Source organism: Oncorhynchus keta, chromosome 34 (assembly GCF_023373465.1).
Source record: "Oncorhynchus keta strain PuntledgeMale-10-30-2019 chromosome 34, Oket_V2, whole genome shotgun sequence".
In the NCBI taxonomy this organism is placed as follows: domain Eukaryota; kingdom Metazoa; phylum Chordata; class Actinopteri; order Salmoniformes; family Salmonidae; genus Oncorhynchus; species Oncorhynchus keta.
Genome location: NC_068454.1, coordinates 43852718 through 43865177, shown reverse-complemented (window position 1 = coordinate 43865177; position 12460 = coordinate 43852718). Strand labels below are relative to the sequence as shown.

General features: G+C 44.5%; 1 protein-coding gene across 2 annotated transcripts in view; it reads left to right on the top strand.

The window, feature by feature from the left end:
* The window catches only part of LOC118367559 (inactive dipeptidyl peptidase 10-like), a 320765-nt gene that overhangs the window by 180327 nt on the left and 127978 nt on the right, over positions 1–12460 (top strand). The window lies entirely within an intron of this gene.

Below are 12460 nucleotides of genomic sequence, written 5' to 3'. Positions count from 1 at the left end.
GTTTATGAGGCTACAGATGAAAGTGCACGGACATGAGCTTGATTCTACTTTCCAATGAATATCGAGGGTCTATTTCTGGTGACATAATGATCGATGCTTGACTTCTGTTTGACAAATACAAATACTTTCGCTCTCATCCATAATATTATAATTGTGTAAACTACCCGCACAGCCTACCCTCACTGTATCTGCTAGCTGTTGGCTAGAGTTCATGTGTCAAGAACAGAGTGGGCACATTTGCAATTTAACACAATTTTTATTTTGTTACATGAAAACATAAGCAAAAAAAAAATTGTCTGTGCACTACATCATCACGCACGGATTTTTATCTGCAACAAGTCAGTTTGCTGGAAACACTACTGGTGGGAAAATGCACATTTTCTTTCTATTTGCATAACAATCTGTCGCCAATTGGATGGAAACCTAACACAGGGTCTCCTATGGAGTGTAGTGTTATCACAATACCAGAATTGTGGCTTTGATACCATACCAGGTTTAGTATCATGATACACTATACCGAAATGATATACAATACCAAGACGATACTCGATACCGAAATGATACCACAGAAGAAAATAAAGTGTATTAGCTTAGAGAGCTCTTTTATTCTCTATTTTAGTTAGGTCAGGGTGTGACGAGGGTGGGCAAATCTAAGTTTTCTATTTCTTTGTTGGCCGGGTATGGTTCCCAATCAGAGGCAGCTGTCTATCGTTGTCTCTGATTGGGGATCATACTTACGCAGCTTTTTCCCACCTGTAGTTTGTGGGATCTTGTTTTGGTACTGTGCTGTTTAACCCTACTAAACTTTACGTTTTGTATTTGTTGTTTTTTCGGTGTTCATTAAATAAAGTAAGATGTACGCCTACCACGCCGCACCTTGGTCCCATCCTTCCATCAGCGAGTGTAACTATTGTCACGCCTTGGTCTTAGTATTTTGTGTTTTCTTTAATTATTTGGTCAGGCCAGGGTGTGACATGGGTTTATGTTGTTGTATTTCGTATTGGGGTTTTTGTATTACTGGGATTGCGGCTGAGTAGGGGTGTTGTATGGGCTTGGCTGCCTGAGGCGGTTCTCAATCAGAGTCAGGTGATTCTCGTTGTCTCTGATTGGGAACCGTATTTAGGTAGCCTGGTTTCGCTTTGTATTTCGTGGGTGATTGTTCCTGTCTCTGTGTAGTTTCACCAGATAGGCTGTAATTAGGTTTCACGTTCCGTTTGTTGTTTTGTATTTTGTATCGTTATTTCATGCGTCACTTTTTCTATTAAAGTCATGAGTAACCACTACGCTGCATTTCGGTCCGACTCTCTTTCCACAAACGAAGAACGGCGTTACAGAATCACCCACCTTACACGGACCGAGCAGCGTGTTAACAGGCAGCGACAGCTTGAACAGCGAAGGGAGGACGTTATGGACAGCAGAGGCATGGAGTATACGACGTGGGAAGAAATAAACAGGTGGGCGGCCGACCCAGAGAGAATGCCGGAGCCCGCCTGGGATTCGCTGGAGCAATGCGAAGAGGGCTATAGGCGAATGGAGTCAAAAAGAAAGACACGGCGGCGCAGAGCGAAAACCGAAATTATCCCCCAAATATGTATTGGGGGAGGGCGCAGAGAGAGAGTGGCTGAGTCAGTAGTCAGACCTGAGCCTACTCTCCCTGTTAATTGTGAGGAGCAGCAATATAAGGACTTCTGGTCTTGGGAGATGATATTAGACAGAAAAGGACCCTGGGCGCAGCCGGGAGAATATCGCCGTCCCAAGGAAGAACTAGAGGCGGCTAAAGCGGAGAGGCGCTGGCATGAGGAGGCAGCACGGCGACGCGGTTGGAAGCCCGAAAAGCAGCCCAAAAAAATTATTGGGGGAGGCTTAATGGGAGTACGGCTATGCCAGGTAGGAGACCTGCGCAAACTCCCTGTGCTTACCGGTGGGATAGAGAGACCGGGCAGACACCGTGTTATGCTATGGAGCGTACGGTGTTTCCAGTGCGGGTGCATAGCCAGGTGCAGCACATACCAGCCCTTCGAATTGGCTGGGCTAGAGTGGGCATCGAGCCAGGTAAGCTTGGGCAGGCTCGGTGCTCAAGAGCTCCAGTGCGCCTGCACGGTCCGGTCTATCCAGAACCACCTCCACACACCAGTCCTCCGGTAGCAGCTCCCCGCACCAGGCTTCCTGTGCGTGTCCTCAATCCTGTAGCACCAGTTCCAGCACCACGCACCAGGCCTTCTGTGCGCCTCGCCTGTTCAGCACAGCCAGAGCCTTCCTTCCCTCCTGCGCTACTGGAGTCGCCTGTCTGTTCAGCGCTATCAGAGCCTTCCTTCCCTCCTGCGCTGTCGGAGTCTCCCGCCTGTTCAGCGCTGCCGGAGCCTCCTGCCTGTTCGGAGCAGCCTGAGCTGCCAGTCTGCAGGGTGCTGTCAGCCTGCATGGAGCAGTCAGAGCTGTCAGTCTGCATGACGCAGCCAGAGTTGTCAGTCTGCAAGGAGCTGCCAGTCTGCAAGGAGCTGTCAGTCTGCAAGGAGCTACCAGTCTGCAGGGTGCTGTCAGCCTGCATGGAGCAGTCAGAGCTGTCAGTCTGCATAAAGCAGCCAGAGCTGTCAGCCTGCATGGAGCAGCCAGAGCTGTCAGCCTGCATGGAGTAGTCAAAGCTGTCAGTCTGTTCGAAGCAGCCAGAGCTGTCAGTCTGCATGAAGCAGCCAGAGCTGTCAGTCTGCAAAGAGCTGTCAGTCTGCAAAGAGCTGTCAGTCTGCAAGGAGCTGTCAGTCTGCATAGAGCAGCTAGATCCGCCAGTCAGCCATGATCTTCTAGATCTGCCAGTCAACCAGTCTCTTCCAGATCTGCCAGTCAACCAGTCTCTTCCAGATCTGCCAGTCAACCAGTCTCCTACAGATCTGCTAGTCAACCAGAATCTTCCAGATCTGCCAGTCAACCAGTCTCTTCCAGATCTGCCAGTCAACCAGTCTCTTCCAGATCTGCCAGTCAACCAGTCTCTTCCAGATCTGCCAGTCAACCAGTCTCTTCCAGATCTGCCAGTCAACCAGTCTCCTACAGATCTGCTAGTCAACCAGAATCTTCCAGATCCGCCAGCTAGCCAGGATCTACCGGAGCCTACTACCTGCCTGAGCTTCATCTCAGTACTGGGCTTCATCTCAGTACTGGGCTTCCTCTCAGTACTGGGCTTTCTCTCAGTACTGGGCTTCCCCTCAGTTCCGAGCTGCCCCTCAGTTCCGAGCTGCCCCTCAGTCCCGAGCTGCCCCTCAGTCCCGAGCTGCCCCTCAGTCCCGAGCTTCCCCTCAGTCCCGAGCTGCCTCAGTCCCGAGCTGCCCCTCAGTCCCGAGATGCCCCTCAGTCACGAGCTGCTCCTCAGTTCTGTGGGGTTCTGGGTGAGGACTATTAGGCCATGGTCGGCGGCGAGGGTGGATTATCCCAGGACGCGAATGGGAGGAACAAGGACATTAATGGAGTGGGGTCCACGTCCCGAGCCGGAACCGCCACCATGGACAGACGCCCACCCGGACCCTCCCTATGGTTTTGAGGTGCGTCCGGGAGTCCGCACCATGGGGGGGGGGGGGTTCTGTCACGCCTTGGTCTTAGTATTTTGTGTTTTCTTTAATTATTTGGTCAGGCCAGGGTGTGACATGGGTTTATGTTGTTGTATTTCGTTTTGGGGTTTTTGTATTACTGGGATTGTGGCTGAGTAGGGGTGTTGTATGGGCTTGGCTGCCTGAGGCGGTTCTCAATCAGAGTCAGGTGATTCTCGTTGTCTCTGATTGGGAACCGTATTTAGGTAGCCTGGTTTCGCTTTGTATTTCGTGGGTGATTGTTCCTGTCTCTGTGTAATTTCACCAGATAGGCTGTAATTAGGTTTCACGTTCAGTTTGTTGTTTTGTATTTTGTATCGTTATTTCATGTGTCACTTTTTCTATTCAAGTCATGAGTAACCACTACGCTGCATTTCGGTCCGACTCTCTTTCCACAAACGAAGACCGCCGTTACTATGGCCAACATTTGGGACAAATGATTTTCTTAGACCTACAGTATGATTCATTATTCATTACAGCTAAATCGTTTAATGTATTAGATGAATCGTTTAGTTCCAAAATGACATAATAACACTTGGAAGCTCATTTCTGAAGCTTCTATATTGCAATAGTCTACACTCCATAGAAATGCAATTTATTTCACACAGCATACTACGATTCCCAGAGTGCAATCCAACTCCCAGGGTGCAATGCTCTGCACAGGGCTGTTGGTAGGCTACTGGCTATTGATAGCACGCCCAGACAAACACAAAGTAGAATAAATTTACTGTCATAGCTAAGTTATGAGAGCCTTTCATATTACTTTTGGTTTGTAATCATATTATAATGCTCACACGAATGTCACTCACAGGCCAGTTTAATAGGTAAACCCATCTAGTACCTGGTCAGACCTAGCTTTGCCTCCAGAACAGCTTGAATTTTTTGGTGCATTCTACAAAGTGTCAGAAACGTTCCACAGGGATGTTGGTCCATGCTGATGTGATGGCATCACGCAGTTGCTGGAGATTGGACTTTGGTACATTCATGCTGCGAACAGCCTGTTTAATCATAATCCGAAATATGCTCTATTGGGTTGTAGTCTGGGGACTGCGTCGGTCACTCAAGTTAACTGAACTCGCTGTCATGTTCCAAGGCGATGTTTTTCTACTTCTCAATTGTCCAGTTTTGGTGATCATGTGCCCACTGTAGCCGCTTCTTCTTGTTTTTCGCTGGAACCTGTTGTGGCCGTCCTATGCAATAGCCCATTCGTGACAAGGATCGACGAGTTGTGTGTTCCGAGATGTTATTCTGCACACCACTGTTGTACTGTGCCATTATGTGTGGCCCACCGGTTAGCTTGCACGATTCTTGGGATTCTCTTTCGACCGCTCTCATCAACAAGCTGTTTTCACCCACATTGTTTTTTTTTGTTGCACCATTCTCGGTAAAACATAAACACTGTCATGTGTGAAAAGGGTGGCTGTTTCTGAGATACTGGATCCGGTGCGCCTGGCATCATAGATCATACCACTCTCAAAGTCGCCTAGGTTACTAGTTTTGCCCATTCTAATGTTCAATCGAACAGTAACTGAGTACCTCGATGCCTGTCTGTCTGCTTTACATAGCAAGCCACGGGCCACGTGACTCACTGTCTGTAGGAGCGATTCATTTCCGTGAACGGGGTGATGTACCTAATAAATTGGCCTGTAAGTGTACGTTCATGTCAGTGTCACTCAAAAATAATGAGAATTTAGTTGCTAGTACAATAAAATTACAATGTAAATGTCACGTGTTAATATTTCTTTATGTCATTTTGCAACTTAACCTCCCCTGCACTGATTTGTAACTAACACCGTTTGCATAGTTGTTTCAGTTGCCCTCATCATCTACTCTGTAAGCAAAGTATTCCCATAGTTCGCTTCTGGAGCCAGTTCTGTCAACGAGCTGCGGGCGTGAAAGTATGGTGTTTTCATTTGAAGAAGCCATGCTGTTGGCATTTTCTCTCTCCTCTTGCTCCTCAAAAGCAACTCATGCTGTGTCAGCTGCGTGTGCAAGTGCAAGTAGCCAGGCTAGCTTACTCCTGCAACCTTTAAGAAGATTCAGACAAATTACTAGACAGACTTGATCCTCTCAATCCGCATATGACGTGAGACACATTTGACATAGGTACTGAAAGTAACAAAAAGTCTAGTATCGAAACGTTTTTCATGTTCTAGTATTGAAAATGTACCGAAGTTTCAGTATACCAGTAATCGAGTGTGAAATATATATATTTGTCCTGTACTTTAAAAAAATATATGTTTAATAGTAAAGTGGGCAAACTTTAGGAAATGCCAACAACGAACAGTGAGACATCGTATCATGCATAAAAAAAAACAAATCATGAAAGAAAAGCATTACAAGTTTCAATTGTGTAAAGTTAGTACGGGAGAGGTGGAAAAAATATTGTTATTGATCAATAATGACAAACCTCCTGGCATTGACAACTTAGATGGAAAGCTACTGAGGATGGTAGCTGACTCTATAGCCACTCCTATCTGTCATGTGTTTAATCTGAGCCTAGAGAAATGTATTTGTCCCCAGGCCTGGAGGGAAGCCAAAGTAATTCCGCTACCCAAGAGTAGTAAAGCGGCCTTTACTGGTTCTAACAGCAGATATACAAGTTTGCTGCCAGCTCTTAGCAAACTGTTGGAAAAAACTGTGTTTGACCAAATACAATGCTATTTCTCTGTAAACAAATTAACAACGTACTTTCAGCATGCTTATAGAGAAAGGCACTCAACATGTACTGCACTGACACAAATGACTGATGATTGGTTAAAATAAATTGATAATAAGAATATTGTGGGAGCTGTAGTGTTAGATTTCAGTGCAGCCTTTGATATTATTGACCATAACTTGTTGTATCGTGGATTCAAAACCTCTGCCATATCGTGGATTCAGAGCTATCTATCTAATATAACTCAAAGCGTTTTCTTTAATGGAAGCTTCTCTAATGTCAAACATGTAAAGTGTGGTGTACTGCAGGGCAGCTCTCTAGGCCCTCTACTCTTTTCTATTTTAACCAATGACCTGGCACTGGCATTAAACAAAGCATGTGTGACAATGTATGCTGATAATTCAACCATATACGCAATCATCAACCGCAGCTAACGAAGTCACTGAAACCCTTAACAAAGAGTTGCAGTCTGTTTTGGAATGGGTGGCCAGTAATAAACTGGTCCTGGACATCTCTAAAACTAAGATAATTTTATTTGGTACAAATCATTCCCAATGTTCTAGCCCTCAGTTGAATCTGGTAATGAATGGTGTGGCTGTTGAACAAGTTGAGGAGACTAAATTGCTTGTTGTTACCTTGATTGTAAACTGTCATGGTCAAAACATATAGATTCAATGGTCTTAAAGATGGGGAGAGGTCTGTCCATAATAAAGAGATGCTCTGACTTTTTGACACCACACTCCAAAAAAAGCAAGTTCTGCAGGCTCTAGTTTAGTCTAATCTTGATTATTGTCCAGTCGTGTGGTCTAGTGCTGCAAGGAAAGACCTAGTTAAGCTGCAGATGGCCCAGAACAGAGCGGCACGTCTTGCTCTTCATTGTAATCGGAGGGCTAATATACATACTATGCATGCCAATCTCTCTTAGCTAAGAGTTGACGAGAGACTGACTGCATCACTTATTGTTTTTATAAATTGAAAATCCTAAATTGATTTGGATTACACACAGCTCTGACACACACTTACCCACCAGACATGCCACCAGGGGTCTTTTCACAGTCCCCAAATCCAGAACAAATCAAGAAAGCATACAGTGTTATATAGAGCCATTGTTGTATGGAACTCCGTTCCATCTCATATTGCTCAAATAAACAGCAAACCTGGTTTCAGAAAACAGATAAAGCAACACCTCACGGTACCACGCCTCTCCCCTATTTGACCTATATAGTTTGTGTGATGCATTGATATGTAGGCTACGTATGCCTTTCTGTCCTTGAGCTGTTCTTGCCTATTAATGTTCTGTATTATGTCATGTTTCATGTTTTGTGTGGACCTCAGGAAGAGTAATGACTGCTTTTGCAACAGCTACTGGTGATCTTAATAAAATAAAATAAATAAAAACAACTAAAACCAACTGAATTAGCATAATTACAATTGAAAATGTATGTCTAAATGTAGAATTTGTTAAATTAATTCCCTTGTCAAGGGTGCACTTTTCATCGCAAGCAGTTTTCTCACTTTTGTAATTGCCTAATGGACCATGGGAACAAAGAATAATTTGCAATAATTGGCTTACAGTCCAATATCAGTCATGCACTTAGTCACTAATCATACAAGTCATTGAAGTGTCCACTCACTCTTCCTGCTTTGGTCTAACCCTGAGGCCAAAACGGTACAAGCAAACACAATGGCTATCGTTGTCTACTAAAAGCTTACTATATTACTTCGTCCCAATGAGGCCATTGGCGAGCAGCCACATTAAACCTCTATGCCACTGTGTTGTTCCCTGACTTCACTGACTTCACCTGACTTCACCTGACTTCACCTGACTTCACCCCTCTGAAGATACGGATTATTCCTCCTTTCACTTCTACCTTCCAACAGGAATTCTCACCATGGTGAACGTGTTCATGTAACCTTTTGAGCTGTTACATTTGATCAATCAGAAACTGTTTGTGAGGACCTCACGTCCTTATTTAGGTTTGTTTTTGGCTATGGCTACGCTATTATCTAGAGAACTGAGTCATGGCGTATGAATATGAGCTTTTTCCAAAGTATGCTGGTAAGGGCTCGTCCATGCTAAACTACAGTGCATTTGGAAAGTATTCAGACCCCTTGACTTTTTCCAAAATGTGTTACATTACAGCCTTATTCTAAAATTATATGTATTTTTACTCATCAATCTTCTCATAATACCCCATAATACCACAATACCTCTCTTTGTCCTGTTGGAAGGTGAACCTTCGCCCCAGTCTGAGGTCTTTAGCGCACTGCAGCAGGTTTTCATCAAGGATCTCTCTGTACTTTGCTCTGTTCAGCTTTCTATTGATCCTGACTAGTCTCCCAGTCCCTGCCACTGACAAACATCCTCACAGCATGATGCTGCCACCACCATGCTTTACTGTATGGATGGTGCAGAGTGTTTCATCAGACCAGCGAATCTTGTTTCTTACGGTCTAAGAGTCCTTTAGGTGACTTTTGACAAACTCCAAACTGCCTTCCGTCTGGCTACTCTACCATAAAGGCCTAATTGGTGGAGTGCTGCAGAGATGATTTTACCTCTGGCATGTTCTCCCATCTCCATAGAGGAACTCTGGAACTCTGTCAGAATGACTATCGAGTTCTTGGTCACCTTCCTGACCAAGGCCCTTTCTCCCCCGATTGCTCAGTTTGGCCGGGTGACCAGCTCTAGGAAACTTTTTCCATTTAAGAATGATGGAGGCCACTGTGTTCTTCGGGACCTTCAATTCTGCAGAAATATTTTGGTATCCTTCCCCAGATCTGTGGCTCGACACAATCCTGTCTCGAAGCTCTACGGACAATTCCTTTGACCTCATGGCTTAGTTATTGCTCTGACATGCACTGTCAATTGTGAGACATTATGTAGACAGGTGTGTGCCTTTCCCAGTCTTGTCCAATCAATTGAATTCACCACTGGTGGTGTAAGTTGTAGAAACATCTCAAGGATGATCAATGGAAACAAGATGCACCTGAGCTAAATGTTGAGTCTCATAGCAAAGGGTCTGAATACTTATTTAAAAAGGTATTTCTGTTTTTACTTTTAATAAATATGCAAAGATTTCTAAAAACCTGTTTTTGCTTTTTCATTATGGGTTATTGTGTGTAGATTTCTGAGTATTATTTTGTATTTAGAAATTTTAGAATAAGGCTGTATTGTATCAAAATGTGGAAAAAGTCAAGGGGTCTGAATACTGTCCGAAGGCCCTGTATATGGAGTAGCATTTGCCTAGTTCAGGCTTCCTGTATGCCTTCAAATGATAAACAACATTTTTTTTTCATCGTCTACTTTTATTTTCAGGAGCTCATCCGTCCAAAGCCAAAGGTCCAGCCAAAGCCTAAAAGGTTCAATCCCAAACAAATGCTGTTTTATGTACAGCAAATAAACCAACGTCCCTGCCACAGTCCCCCGGGTCTCTTGGGTCACCAGGGCAATATATTATTGGATGACTGTTTCACCCCGCCATAGCCCTGTGACATTCTGCTACTGAGTACATTTAGCCCCATTGAAACAAGGCCTTGTGCATATGAGTGGATAGCGTACTATGAATTAAATACGTTTGGTTTAAATATAAGCTTCGCAGGACAAAGATGCCTGTATTTTATTAGTTATTCTTCATAGATTGTTCACTCAGTCTCCTCCACGACAATCATCGTCTAGCTGGTTTGCATTGTAAAATCTGTTGCCGTGGCAACTTAATGGGGTCAGAGAGGGACATGAAGATGCAGGACATTTTCTGGTCTTGGTTTCATACATTTTTCAGAGCATTGTCTGGAGCCGGGCAATTATTATTATTTTTGTCTTTTTACCTCCCTGAAACGCAAGCCTATTATCGCATTCAAATTGGGCTGAGCCACAAGTCTGCCTGAATGGTTGAGAATGATTGTGTCATTTAAAAGGTCACTGGAAGGACATTCACCGACTGTAGCCGGAGGTATGAGCGTGATAAAGTTTGTTTGATTAACAGACTTCATACACATGCCTCTTGGGCTCAACGAGTTTTAATCATGAAATAAAATAGCTGTCACTTTCAATATTCCACGACCGTCGCCTTGAAGCATTTTAAGATTACATGTATTCTATTTGGATCGTGCAAGGCATCTTTTAAAATGTATTCATTCCTGAGAGACACCTGAAGTGCAGTGCTCTATGTGTAATTTTTTAATGTTTTTTTACAGTGGCATCTATCATCCTTCAACAGCTTTTCCCAGTGTACAAAACTGGTTGTAATGATGTCAAATGAACCAGTTTTGTACACTGTGTCCACTTTCCCCAAAAACCACAGACTCCAGTTGGGAGGAAAGCGTGTTTCTTCTCAGTCTTTACACACCATGTGCCTCCTCCCAGAAACAAAAGGGCACCATTCACCCACTTTACCGAATGAGAGAGCATCACTCGCCTACTTTAGCGAATGAGAGGGCGCCACTCACCCATTTTAGCGAACGAGAGGACGCCTCATACAAGCTTGAAGATCCCAATTAAAGTAGTTCTGCGAAGCGTGGCCCTGCCACCTGTCCATCTCAAGATGGAGGCGTTGCTCCCTGGGGAACAATTAAAACCACCCTGCGCCCATCCCACACACAGTCATCCACGTATCCAGGCAACTTCACCCACAATGCACAACTGTTGGAAGAGAAAGTGAAAATGTGGGCCAGTCTGACATGTGGGCATGTGCTTTTCTAATTGTGTATCGTGCACACTTCCGCTTTCAAGACAGATTTGTCATGGACATGGCTGATTTGTGTTTCTAGTACACGGGATGTTGATAGGGAAGGGAGTAGTAAATGCTGCTTGTTGCCTCCATGTAAGAGAAGCGTTTTGTAAAGCAGCTATTTTGTATGTACTGTATCTCTCTCTGTATTCTGCAAAATACTGCAAATAATGATTGTACGGGTTAGTTAATAACCGGAAACATTAACATGCTGATGTGGTCCTTTAATAACTAGAAACATTCTGATGTGGTCCTTTAATACCTAGAAACATTAACATTCTGATGTGGTCCTTTAAACAGCCTCTTTCTTAGTGTCAGTTTATTACACTGAACTGAGGCTCCTTTAACCCACCATTTTCTATCCTATATCGCTTATCTTACAGATCCTTATGAAATCCCCTTTCCCCAAAAAAATAAAAACATGTTAGCAATACACAATAGTACACAGAAAGCCCCAGTGCTTCCTGTATGCCTGTTTAGTGACCTATAGATAAAAGAGCTTGAGCTAACGGGGATGCAACTGTTTACTCCATGTGAGACAGGCTTTAGTGATGTCTGGTGTTTCTGCCGGTTAGAGCGCAGGTTTCAGTTTCCAGGTGCGCTCCTGGATAGCGTGGGAGGGTGAGAGAGGGCACCTTTGAACAGGATTTTCTACCACAGGGTACACGGTGGTGCTTTGTGCCACTGCCATGCAGCATCAGCAGGCCCCAGATGCCCAGCGGCGAGAGGAGAGGGTGACTTCATATTCTGTAACAGTTAGTGCCAACTTTACTTGTTGAGCTGCTATTGTTGTTGGTGCAGGTACTTTATTGATGGCTGCTGCTGCTGTTGCTAATGTTGTTGTTGATGATGATTATCAAATCAAACTTTATTTGTCACATGCGCCGAATACAACAAGTGTAGACTTTACCGTGAAATGCTTATTTACAAGCCCTTAACCAACAGTGCAGTTCAAGAAGAGTTAAGAAAATATTTACCAAGTAGACTAAAATAAAAAGTAAAAACAAAAAGTAACACAATAAGAATAACAATAATGAGGCTACAGTATATACAGGGGGCACCGGTACCGAGTCAGTGTGCAGGGGTAGAGGTTAGTTGAGGTAATTTGTACATGTAGGTGGGGGTGAAGTGACTATGCATAGATAATAAACAACAAGTAGCAGCAGTGTACAAAAGGGAGGGTGGGGGTGGTTAATGTAAATTGTCCAGTTGAGATTTTTTATGGCTTGGGGGTAGAAGCTCTTGAGGAGCCTTATGGTCCTAGAATTGGCACTCCGGTACAGCTTGCTGTGCGGTAGCAGAGAAAACAGTCTATGACTTGGGTGACTGGAGTCTCTGACAATTGTTGGGGCTTTCCTCTGACTCCGCCTATTATATAGGTCCTGGATGGCAGGAAGCTTGGCACCAGTGATGTATTGGGCCATTCGCACGAACCTCGGTAGTGCCTTACGGGCAGATGCCGAGCAGTTGCCATACCAGGCGGTGGTGCAACTGGTCAGGAT